The sequence below is a fragment of the Lactuca virosa genome, chromosome 4 (genome assembly GCF_052849685.1).
Source record: "Lactuca virosa cultivar CGN04683 chromosome 4, Lactuca_virosa_CGN04683_v6, whole genome shotgun sequence".
In the NCBI taxonomy this organism is placed as follows: domain Eukaryota; kingdom Viridiplantae; phylum Streptophyta; class Magnoliopsida; order Asterales; family Asteraceae; genus Lactuca; species Lactuca virosa.
The window spans coordinates 342374581-342386599 of record NC_136429.1 but is presented as its reverse complement, the minus strand read 5'-3'; positions in this window follow the sequence as shown (position 1 = coordinate 342386599).

The window sequence follows — 12019 nt, the reverse complement described above, 5'->3', positions numbered from 1 at the left end:
CACTCCTATGGTGTACATGCAACCCTATAAACCTTGGATCTATGTTTTCTCTATTATACATGCAAATATTAACTATTCCAAGGTTTCATCCTAACCAGCATATTATGAAGCACATATACTACAAAGTTCTAGTTAGATGACATACCTTTTGATGTAGCTTGATGTCTTCAAGCTTTAAGAGCTTAGCCCCAATAGTGTGGAAGCCTCAAATGGAATCACAAATCACCAAAACACCTTGGAAGAACTTGAGAGAATATGTATGCACACTAAAATCGGCCCACTCTTATTTTCACACACTTGTGCCAATTTTGTGAGCCAAGGACCCCTTTATATATTATGGAGGATTAGGGTTACATCCATGTAAACCCTAATACCCATGACCTTTCATTTACATAGGATCCGTGGGTTAAAAGCTCCATGGACCATCGATGAAAGCTTAGCCCAACCTAAATGAACCTGGCCCATTCCATATATATAAGAGTCAATATTTAATTAGTTCTTTTTGATCACTTAATTAATTCTAAATTAATTCTTGATCAATACTAATTAAATAATATGATTCCATATTAATATATTAGAACTTATAATATATTAATATAAATCATAAATATACTATTCTCAAAAGCCTATCCATATAAATTGTGCCGGTGAAGTGCAACCCAAATGGACCATGCCAGGTCGGGTCAAGTACATACCAAATATAGTTATGGACTTAGACATTAATCCAACAGTCTCCCACTTGGATAAGTCTAAAACTATTATTGAGTATGACTTCAAAACCTAACTGGCAATCGTAGCTCTTAAAGCCGCTGTCGAACTCTGACCTTGTCAATGACTTGTCCATTAGATAAGGGATCATATATTCCTCCATTCAAGATATCATATGGACCGAGACATGGATTATAATCATTCTCTCTGTCCATTTGTTGTTTCCCGATTTTCGATTTATGATGACTGACTGATTGAACAAATCAAATCAATCCTGGCTTGGCCAAGCACTCACATGTGTCATCGCTAAATCATCGAGGGGCCCACAGATATCGCTTTTATCCCGAAGGTAAAAGGAATGGATAAACTTCGACTCATATGGCTTGTTCTACTACTTGTTGAATCATACACAAAGGCACGTTTTATAACATCGAGTTACCAAATGCGTTTTCGTGCAATCAATGTATAACCAACTCATAGTAACAACTCATATCTCTAGGTTTGAAGAATATAAGATATTATCGTCTCATGATCACTCGTGATAAAATCCATGAAGTGATTCAAATGAGTGCGGGTTGAATCCAATGCTCAGAACTTATGAGCACTCATGAGTGTTGTAGCACCACTTTGTCCACCAACTTGGACCTCTACAAACCAACCCATGACAGTCTTGATTCATATCTACTTCCAACATATGACCGACTGTGGATGGTTTGAATAACTTAATCATTCAGGAAAAGCGACTTAGTTATTCTGGAAGTCAAAACATGCAAAGTGAAACACAAGAATAAATGAATCAAATATGGTATCAAACCCTATGAATATAAATAAACACTTTTATTTATCACCATACTGATTACTCATTATTCATTGTTTCGGTTTTATCAACTTTATACTTGAATTAAAAACACTAGTTGTCCTATGCTCCAAGCATGTACACTATGTTTTTCTTAAACAATAGCTTTGCCATACACCAAGTATGCACTCTATGTTTGTCTATGATCCTTACTTTGTGAAATAAACCAATTGAACATAATTTCAATGATTCTAATTTCACACTCCCAAATCCTTATCGAAAAATGTGAGAATTTCAAATTTCCTATCATTTATCGAAATCTGTTTAGATTTTAAACTTATATGCATTGACCCTCCAGTGATGAATATGTACAAAGTCACAAAGACTTGTCAACAGTCATTATAAGGTATTCCAATGGAGATCAACTCCATGGAAACTAAGTCTCATATTCAAAGTACATTGCTTTGGACATGCTTCTTGCATTTAGTTTTCTAATCTTACACAGATAACTTCCACCTATGGAGACAACTCCATATTCTCATTTTGACTATCACTTCTGAATAAGAGATGCCTCTTTTTCGAATATGTCAATATGGTCCTTCCAAAATTAGCACAATACTTCCAACTGTCCTTGAGCAACCAATCTTTGGTAAACCTCAGATTGTCCTCGACAATTTCTTAATGATTTTAGTCATATCCAATTCAAGACCTTTTCCCTTCTTAATGCCTCTGGGCATTTGGAAAAATTTAGAAATGACAAATATTATAGCACATGCAATCGATCCTGTACCCAAAGCAAATGGTACACCATTCATGATGTCTCACATAAAGACATGATTCTAGACCAGTCTTTTGCTACAATATTTTTATTTGCCATGTTTTCAAAATTTGACTATGAAGAGGGATGCCGTAATCATAATCGAATTTTGACAACGCAATATATAGAATTTCCTTAAGTTGAACCAATCCAACATGAAATTCATATATATATATTCTTGACTAAAGATGATTAAGGTCTCAATCTAAGCCTTTAGAACTGAAATGAAGTATATCCTCTCCCTTAATTATAACAAAACAACTTTTTCAATCCCTACAGCCTCACGAATTGAAACTTTTGTTTTCTATAATTAACATTGCTAACTTGCAACACTAACAATAATTATCATGCTCCCACTAACATGATGATTATTAGCATAACACTTATGCTCCCACTAGCTTTGACATGTACTCAGAAATCAGCTGGACTTCTTGAAATCAATACTTTATTGACTTTCTTACCAAAGTTCAGATTTCTGATACGAGATGCTTTGATAAAACTTTATCAAAATCATACACCTTTCCTTAGATAGCATGCATGTGTGTCTAAACAATTTCAGAACTATGAAAAGGGATGCCGTAATCATAGTCTCAATTGTTTAGACCTTTTGCCATCTGCTTCAAATCTACTTGGTGGAAGTGTTTCCTCACCATCATTTTCATGAATCGGAGAGAAACCTTATGACCTTTAGATTTTATGGTGTATGTGTTCTTATCCATGTGAATCGTCAAAACCATAGTCACAAGACAAGGATAATGACAAATCCAAACTCATATGGACTGAACTTATGCAATCTTAACTTCTTGCCACCTGGCAGTACAGGGTCTGCCATTGCTTCCAAGTTGTTATGCAACCAATTGAGAACTTTCAGAACTCCTATGCAAAGCCAACTTTAACTGGAATGGGCGCAGAATATGTCAACACGATAGGTTATAAACCTCAAGTCGTGTGCTAGTGAAGAACCTCAGGTTTTATTCTTGATTAGTTCTTGAAATTCTTTTTAGGATCTTTAAGACTCCCACTATCCTCTTGACATATAAGACTATCTTGCCAAATATTCAAGAGATAGTGCGGATTCTTTATCAAGACAAACAATTCACACAATTGGCCTTAGTTGGTCTTTGTTTTATCCAAAACATCACAACTTACCAATTTCAAATGTACAAGAGTATGACACTTTTACTCTTACATTTGACAAGTGTTTTAAACCTTTCTTTAAGATATGTCACTCAAGTTACAATCTTGGAGTATGACTCTGAGAATTCTTTTGGAACGAAGTATGACTCATCTTCCTGATCTAACCATTTCAACAATTCATGACTCCTCTTCTTAGTCATAAGAATGCACTAAGATGACCTTTAGAGGACTAATTGTGATATGATTTCTAAATCATTAAGATGATCACAAACATGATACTAAAGTACTCTCCCATCTTTTCAGATTTGAGAAACTTTTATCTTTCTGCCTAATTTGATTCTTCCCATTCGTTCTGCCATACATTGAGACTTTTCCAATGTTTCAGAATTATACTTAAACTTGTAAGTATAACCAGATTTACTAAACTTTAGTAAATCAAATAGTCTTAATGAGCTTTGTGGTGGACATGACCAGTGCACAAGAATGTGTACTCGATCCCTTTAGTCCTTCACTTGACTCACACATCCATGTGAACAAGTAATTAGTCTTGATTTTACAATGCTTGAAAGTTCTCATTCATCATACTATTCAACTTGCATGATTCCAAGTTTCGGTCCAATTGAAACTTGGGCGATGAGGAACTTTCCTGATTTGGTAAATTTAGACACTACCACAAATGAAAGAATCAAATCCATTTTCCAATATTGTTGTCAGTGGAATCATATAAGCAACAATTTTCCATAAATGCCATTGTAAGGATACTTCAAATAAATAAAATTAAACAATTTTCTTTTATTTTAAAACTTTGCGGAAAAACTTATCCTTACAATCCACATGGAAAATTGTTGTTATCTATTCCTTAGCAATATATCATAACTTCTTAAGCAACTACTCAAAATTCTGATGCGATCGAAATCCACCTTCGCGATCAGAATCAGCATATACTTCCTTTAAGATTTCTCTCTATTCTTTGATTCTTAAAACATCAACATGTGACCCAGTCACATCATGTAATGAGGATCTCATAATAGAACTTAACAGAGTTAGATAATGGGCTCTACCTGATGTAGAGTCAAACTTATTGACTTTAACATCCTTAGGTAAATTTAGCAGCTTTGCAATCAACGCCCCTTCCTTTGGCAAAATAAACATATGGACCCTTTGGTAATGGGACTATCTCAGAATTAGCCTTTCTCTTTACCATTTGGTCAACCGGGTTGAATATGGCCAATCCCTTTCCATTGGGAAGAGAATGCTTTTTCTGGATTTCCAGTGTCACCATTGTCATTGTCCATAAAGTTTTTGGGAAGTTGATCTTCTAATCAAATTTGCTTTACTATCGTTCCAAATCATTGCTGATTCAGCAGCACCAAGCAAATAGATATGATCCTTAAGGTTCATGTCATAGTCTGTTTCATAGTAGTCCCAAAGGAACTCACTATGTGACTTAGAAAGTGATTAAACATCCAACTTTCTGAAGACTTTGACACCCAACTCTCCCGGCTTGTCAATATGTGACCTCATCTCTAAGATGTGATCACACATAGACCTTGCTTGCCATTAGGGCTTGAGTGACCATGAACTTGTGGGTTAGGGAGAATAATTGGAGGAGGTGGAGGAAGAGAAGTATGACTTCCATGAGCCAAACTCGAGAAGTCATATTCATTAGGAAAGCTTGGTTTGGGAAGATCATTGTTGTCTAAACCAGACATCAACAATGGGAGAAATTCACGTAAAGTTGATTTAAGTCCTTAATATAACACGCAATATGATATATTAAGGCTAGGACCCAACAAACTATTTTATAACTTGGAAGAGGGATGCCGTAATCCAAGCTATAAAATATTTGAAGGTAGGTGAATGACGATTCACCAATTTCCACCAGGATAAACGAAATGTATTATTAGGTTCTAATTGGTTTTGAAACTCCTAGATTCTTTTGAGATTCATTGAACTTTTCAATGGCATGTTTCAATCTCGAGTGTGCCCTTCAGGTTTTGTGACTCGGAAGCCGAGGATCACAAAACAAGGTGTGAAGTAACCATGCAAATATACTTGGTACCCTTAATATTTACCCGTCAATCGATGTGCCGGTTAACCACACACGCTCCAACAATACTATGATAAACATTAAGTTACTCTTTGCCTACCTTGTTAAGTCCAGGTTAGTGTGTCGGTTAACCACACACGCTCCAGTAACAACTTAAACAAAGTGCAAAGTGTAATTTCATGGATTAGCACCTTATTCACATTTTCCTAAGTAACTACGATTGGGAATTTATAAGTGTTTAGTTCCTTAGTATTTATCATTATACTTATAATGAAGGGAGAATTATAGTCCTTGTCCTACCTGTTCGGCTAACGACCCTCCACCGGTCAAGGAAGTGGTGAGTGAGAGTGGACACCCATTAAACTGCAATTTTATAGGCAGTAACCTTATACCCCCCTTATAGACCGGCTTCGTGAATGAGGCCTACTAATGGTAAGACGACTTGCTCTTATACATATAATATATTAAACTTTTAATATTATAATAGTATAAGGGTGTATTTTAGACATTTAAAATACTTGGTGGTTTAATCTATTAATTAAACTAGACTTTTAATTTAATTAAACTCAAACCATATATTTATGGATTTAATAATACTCTTTTAATTAAACGCTTTAATTAACTATTAATAAAGTCCATAAGAGTTAATTTGAACTATTCAATAAAACATCATAATTCCAATTATTCAACTCAAAATTAAAACCATTTAATTAATTGTTTAAGTTATGAACCCAAGAGTTTTAGAATTCAATTCTTTTTTTCATAAAAAACTTTTCTCAAATTCCAAAACTTGAGGGCAAGTTTTGTAATTCTTGAAAACCTTTGGATTCCATAACTTGTGGAATTAATGGTGTTTTATGATGAAACTTTCCATGTTCCATAACTTAAGAACAAGTTATGGAATTATTTAAAACATTAATACCAAATTTTGTAACTCCATAAAAACTTTGAATCAATTTTTTTTTTTAAAAAAAACTTTCATATCCATAACTTATGGAAGTTTCAAAAACCCTTAAGATCACAACTTTAAAAAAACTTTTGAGCTCCAAAATTTTATGACAAAATATGTACCTCCTTAAAACATTTAGATCAAACTTTTAAAACTAATAAAATAATCATATCATTTTATCTTTTACTAAATTTGACCTAATTCAACTCATATAACAAATGATTCAAATTTTACAAATAATTCGTTTTTAACAAAACAAGTAATTATCTTAAAATTTGACAAACGTCATGTTTTTTTCCCTTTTTTTTCAACTTGAAAATAAAACATTTGCATCAATATAACAGAAAACAACCCATGGATCTGATACCACTGTTGGGTTTTGAGCATTCAAACACCTATGGTGTACATGCAACCCTATAAACCTTGGATCTATGTTTTCTCTATTATACATGCAAATATTAACTATTCCAAGGTTTCATCCTAACTAGCATATTATGAAGCACCTATACTACAAAGTTCTAGTTAGATGACATACCTTTTGATGTAGCTTGATGTCTTCAAGCTTTAAGAGCTTAGCCCCAATAGTGTGGAAGCCTCAAATGGAATCACAAATCACCAAAACACCTTGGAAGAACTTGAGAGAATATGTATGCACACTAAAATCGGCCCACTCTTATTTTCACACACTTGTGCCAATTTTGTGAGCCAAGGACCCCTTTATATATTATGGAGGATTAGGGTTACATCCATGTAAACCCTAATACCCATGACCTTTCATTTACATAGGATCCATGGGTTAAAAGCTCCATGGACCACCCATGAAAGCTTAGCCCAACCTAAATGAACTTGGCCCATTCCATATATATAAGAGTCCATATTTAATTAGTTCTTTTTGATCACTTAATTAATTCTAAATTAATTCTTGATCAATACTAATTAAATAATATGATTCCATATTAGTATATTAGAACTTATAATATATTAATATAAATCATAAATATACTATTCTCAAAAGACTATCCATATAAATTGTGCCGGCGAAGTGCAACCCAAATGGACCATGCCGGGTCGGGTCAAGTACATACCAAATATAGTTATGGACTTAGACATTAATCCAACAGGTTGACCCATGAAGGGGTCTTGAAGTGAGGAATGGTATCTAAGGGTTGTTTTGTATAGGGAGTGAGTAGAGTCGATTGCGGGAGCACAGACGTTCAACTACTTCACTCGACATCTGAGGTGAGTTTTCCTCCGGTAGGAACGGCTCGAAGGCACCAAGGTCGGCCCGTTTATGTATGTTAGTATGTTCGAGATTAAGGTTCGATGTCGGGGCGGGGCCCGATGTAGGTTTATTGTTTTTCCGGATTTCGATCCGATGTCGGGACGGTACCCGAAGAATGTTAGTATGCTTGATGTCTTTGTGATTCTTGCATGTGTTTGTTATTTGTAGGTTTTCGGACTACGGTCCGATGCCGGGGCGGTTCCCGAGGAATGCTTGTATGCTTCCGGATTTCAGTCCGAAGTCGGGCGGGGTCCGAGGAATGTTTATATGTTTATAATCAGGTGATTATGCTCATGTTATGTGTGCTAGTAGTTATGCTCATATGTATGTCGAGCTTTGCTCGATGCCGGGCGGGGCCCGATGCCGGACAAGGCCCATGTCGGGTAATGCCCGATGTAGCAGGCGGGGCCCAATGTATGTTATATGTGTTTATGTGTATGGTATGTGGTAGTTTGGGGAGACTCACTAAGCTTCATAGTTATAGTTTTCAGTTTTGGTTTCAGGTACTTCCGCTAGTAAGGGGAAGAGCTCGGGATGACTGCATTGCACACACCATAACTTTTAACCTATGAGGATTTACTCTGATATTATACATGTGATTTTGATACAGCCTTCTGATATGATGTTTTGAGATACCATTACTTATGTTTTTATTAGATGTTTTTGGGTTACCATAGAATTATTTATAAATGAAAAATGAAATTTTTGGACCGTATTTTTGGGATGTTTCAGACCATGTTTGACATAAAGGCATTTTGGGTAATTTGATTTATAGTTTGAGATTTGGGTTACTGTTAATTGTATAAGTGACCGATACAGATAACTTTTAGAGTAGTGATTGGTGCTGCTGAAGGGTCCAGTTAGTGGTTTGGTCTAGGCTTTCAATTGTAATAGTTCTCTTGAGTCTTTATGATGTAATAGTGGGTTATTTTGGTGTTTACGGTTGTGTGGTGTGTTTACGGTCGTAAACCTCTTTACGGCCGTAAACCCTATTTCCGGGCCATGTCCCCTATAAATAGAGGTTGTGTAGGTCATTATTAGTTGTTGATGCTAGAGAGTTCACGGTCACTGTAAACAAGTTGTACCCGACATTTTTCAGTTATAAAGCGTGTGCAAGTTTGTTTCTATTCTACTTCTACTCCAATTCTTGTTCTCTTTGATTGTTTGATTGTTTGATCACTGGTAAGATCCGTTTTAGGACCTTACAATTGGTATCAGAGCAAAACCGGTGTCAAGGCATCATTCAATCGAGTTTTCGGACTGTTTAAACTAATATTCATCATTGTTTGAGATTGGATTTGGTACTTTCACTGCTATAAAGGTTCGAATCTGATAAAATTCGTGTTTACGTAAATTTCTAGGAGTTTACTGCCAAGTGATTACGGCCGTAAACTCAGTCTATAGCCGTAAACTCAAGAATCTTCAAAGACCGTAAACTTTGTTCTTGGACCGTAAACAGAGTATCTTCAGTAACCGTAAACTCATCTTCAAAGTGTAACATCCCAATTTCCAAGCCAATTTTTTTTTTTAAATTAAGTAATTCTCAACATAGTTTACCAAAACATTTCCCATGCCATATCATTTGCAAACCAAACTATAACAATGTGTCTGAAATCATAATGTCAAGTAAAATCAATCAGAGTACAATCCCACAAAACTCCATGCGGAAATCATGTGTGTGTGTGATGCGCTGCTACACTGTCGGCTCCTTCCCCTTAGACGAAGAGGTACCTGAAACCAAAACTAAAACTGTAAGCACAAAGCTTAGTGAGTTCCCCCATCATACCACATACCATACAGACATATCACATTCATACTGTCGGGCAATTCTGGGGTGCCCGACCTACCCAGTACGGCCATTCTGGGGTGCCGACCTACCCGTGTCAAGCCATTCTGGCGTGCTGACCTGCCCATGTCAAGCCATTCTGGGATGCTGACCTACCCTTTGGTCCTATCAACCGAACCTCGGGGACTATTCCACCCCCTACTGCTACTATCACATATATCATAACGTAAACACACTGTCAGACGTTTCTGGGGTGTCCGACCTACCCTTCGGTCCTAACAACCGAACTTGGGGACTATACCCTCCCTACTACCACTATCACATATAACATATCATGCCAGCATATAATCATATCATCACATACTGTCAGACATATCTGGGGTGTCTGACCTACCCTCCGGTCCTAACAACCGGACTCTACTACTGTCACATATATATATCATGCTAGCATATAACATATCAGGTAGTAGCAAACCTAGATGAATATCACAAAGACAATCATCCAACATACAACTTCTACTGGTGGGCCGGCATTGTGGCCGTAGACCCACCGCTACTGGAAGGTAACTCACCTCGAACGAGTAGCTGCTGATAATCTGTGCGGGAAATCTCTGTCTGCTGCTGCTCCGGAAATCCTCCGGCTATAATCCCCACAAAACACTTAATCAGAGCCTGATATCTATTATTAGGGTAAAATGACCATTTTACCCCTGACCAAGTCCAAGTCAAAGTCAAAATCAACTTCCAGTTGACCCGACTCGCCGAGTTGCGCCGCCAACTCGTCGAGTCCCTATCTCTTCAACTGTCCTCATCCACGACTCTACTCATCGAGTTTAGCAACGACTCGACGAGTTCTCCTTCTAACACCACCCCGGATGAACCTTCATCCGACTCGCCGAGTTGTATGAACAACTCGTCGAGTCCATCTTCATCCTATGAACAAGTCCTACCCTCAACTCGCCGAGTTGTATGGACAACTCGTCGAGTTCATCTTCAAGAGTTGGGAGATTGCCTTGGACTCGCCGAGTCGACTCATGCACTCGCCGAGTCCTATGAACTCCAGGACTAAGGCTTATCCCGATACATTTTGGTCACTCTCAGACTCGCCGAGTCCTAAGAATGACTCGCCGAGTCGATACAGTCCTAAGTCTATTCCTTCGATTTCTGGTGTACAACTCTTGTCCAAATGATAGATCTAGGCCCCTAAACTCGATCTAGCACGTAAAGTTACGAACTTTACGTGCATGCATGGGACTTTGAGCCAAAAAGGCTCTAAAAGAGGCTCTTAAGTTGCATGGGGGCTTCCATGGGTGCAAAAGCAGCCCTTTTCTGCCTTGTAACTCTTCCATGGGCCTAGATCCGAAGCCTCAACCCCCAACCATGCTTGCAATCATGGTTGGTTACCAAGAATGGCTTATAAAAGCCCTAAATCTCCCCAAAAAGGGATCAAACGAATAAGCAAGCAAGGTACCAAACTCGAATCCTTCAGTCTCCTCTTGATCCTTCTATGCTCTTCCTTCTTCCTTGTGGTCAAAACCCACAAAATCACTCAAAAGCCTTAGATCTTGCACCAAAACACTTAGGGTTTGCTATGGAGGGTTTCTGGGAGCATAAAGGGGCGATGGAGGCTGTATAAGGTTGTTTAAATAGGGTGCAAACCCTCAGATTAGGGTTTTGTCCAGACAGAGCCTACTCGTCGAGTCCAGGACCCGACTCGACGAGTCCCATACTTAAATCCCGCGTCTCATCCCGCTTCTACTCGGCGAGTTGGGCCTTCAACTCGCCGAGTCCCAGACCAAAAATGCAAAATTACTTAGATAAAATACATACCAGGAACCAGGTGCTACAAATCTCCCCCACTTATTTTAGACTTCGTCCTCGAAGTCTGCTGCTCGTTCCTGGAAAAGCTCTGGGTAATGCTCCATCATCTCATCCACCGGCTCCCAAGTCCATTCCGAGCCCTTCCGGTGCTGCCATTGCACCGTTACCAGCTCGACCCTCTTGTTCCTCAGATCCTTCGACTTTCGGTCGAGAATCGCTACAGGCCGCTCGATGTAATTCAGACTGTCATCGACCTGAATATCCTCTAATGGTACCACTGCCGAATCGTCCACCAAATATTTCCGTAACTGTGAGACGTGAAAAGTGCTATGAATCTGACTGAGTTCGGCTGGCAGATCGAACCTATATGCCACCTTGCCCACCCGGGCTATAACCCTGAAGGGTCCAATATACCTGGGACCCAACTTGCCCCGCTTCCTGAATCGGATGACGCCCTTCCATGGCAACACCTTCAGGAGAGCCATATCCCCGACCTGAAACTCCAGGTCCGATCGGCGCTTGTCGGCATAACTTTTCTGCCGACTCTGAGCAGTCTGAAGTCTGCTCCGAACCTGCTGAATCCTCTCTGTCGTCTTGAGCACCACTTCGGTGCTCCCCATGACCCTCTGGCCAACCTCACCCCAACATATCGGGGTTCTGCACTTCCTCCCGT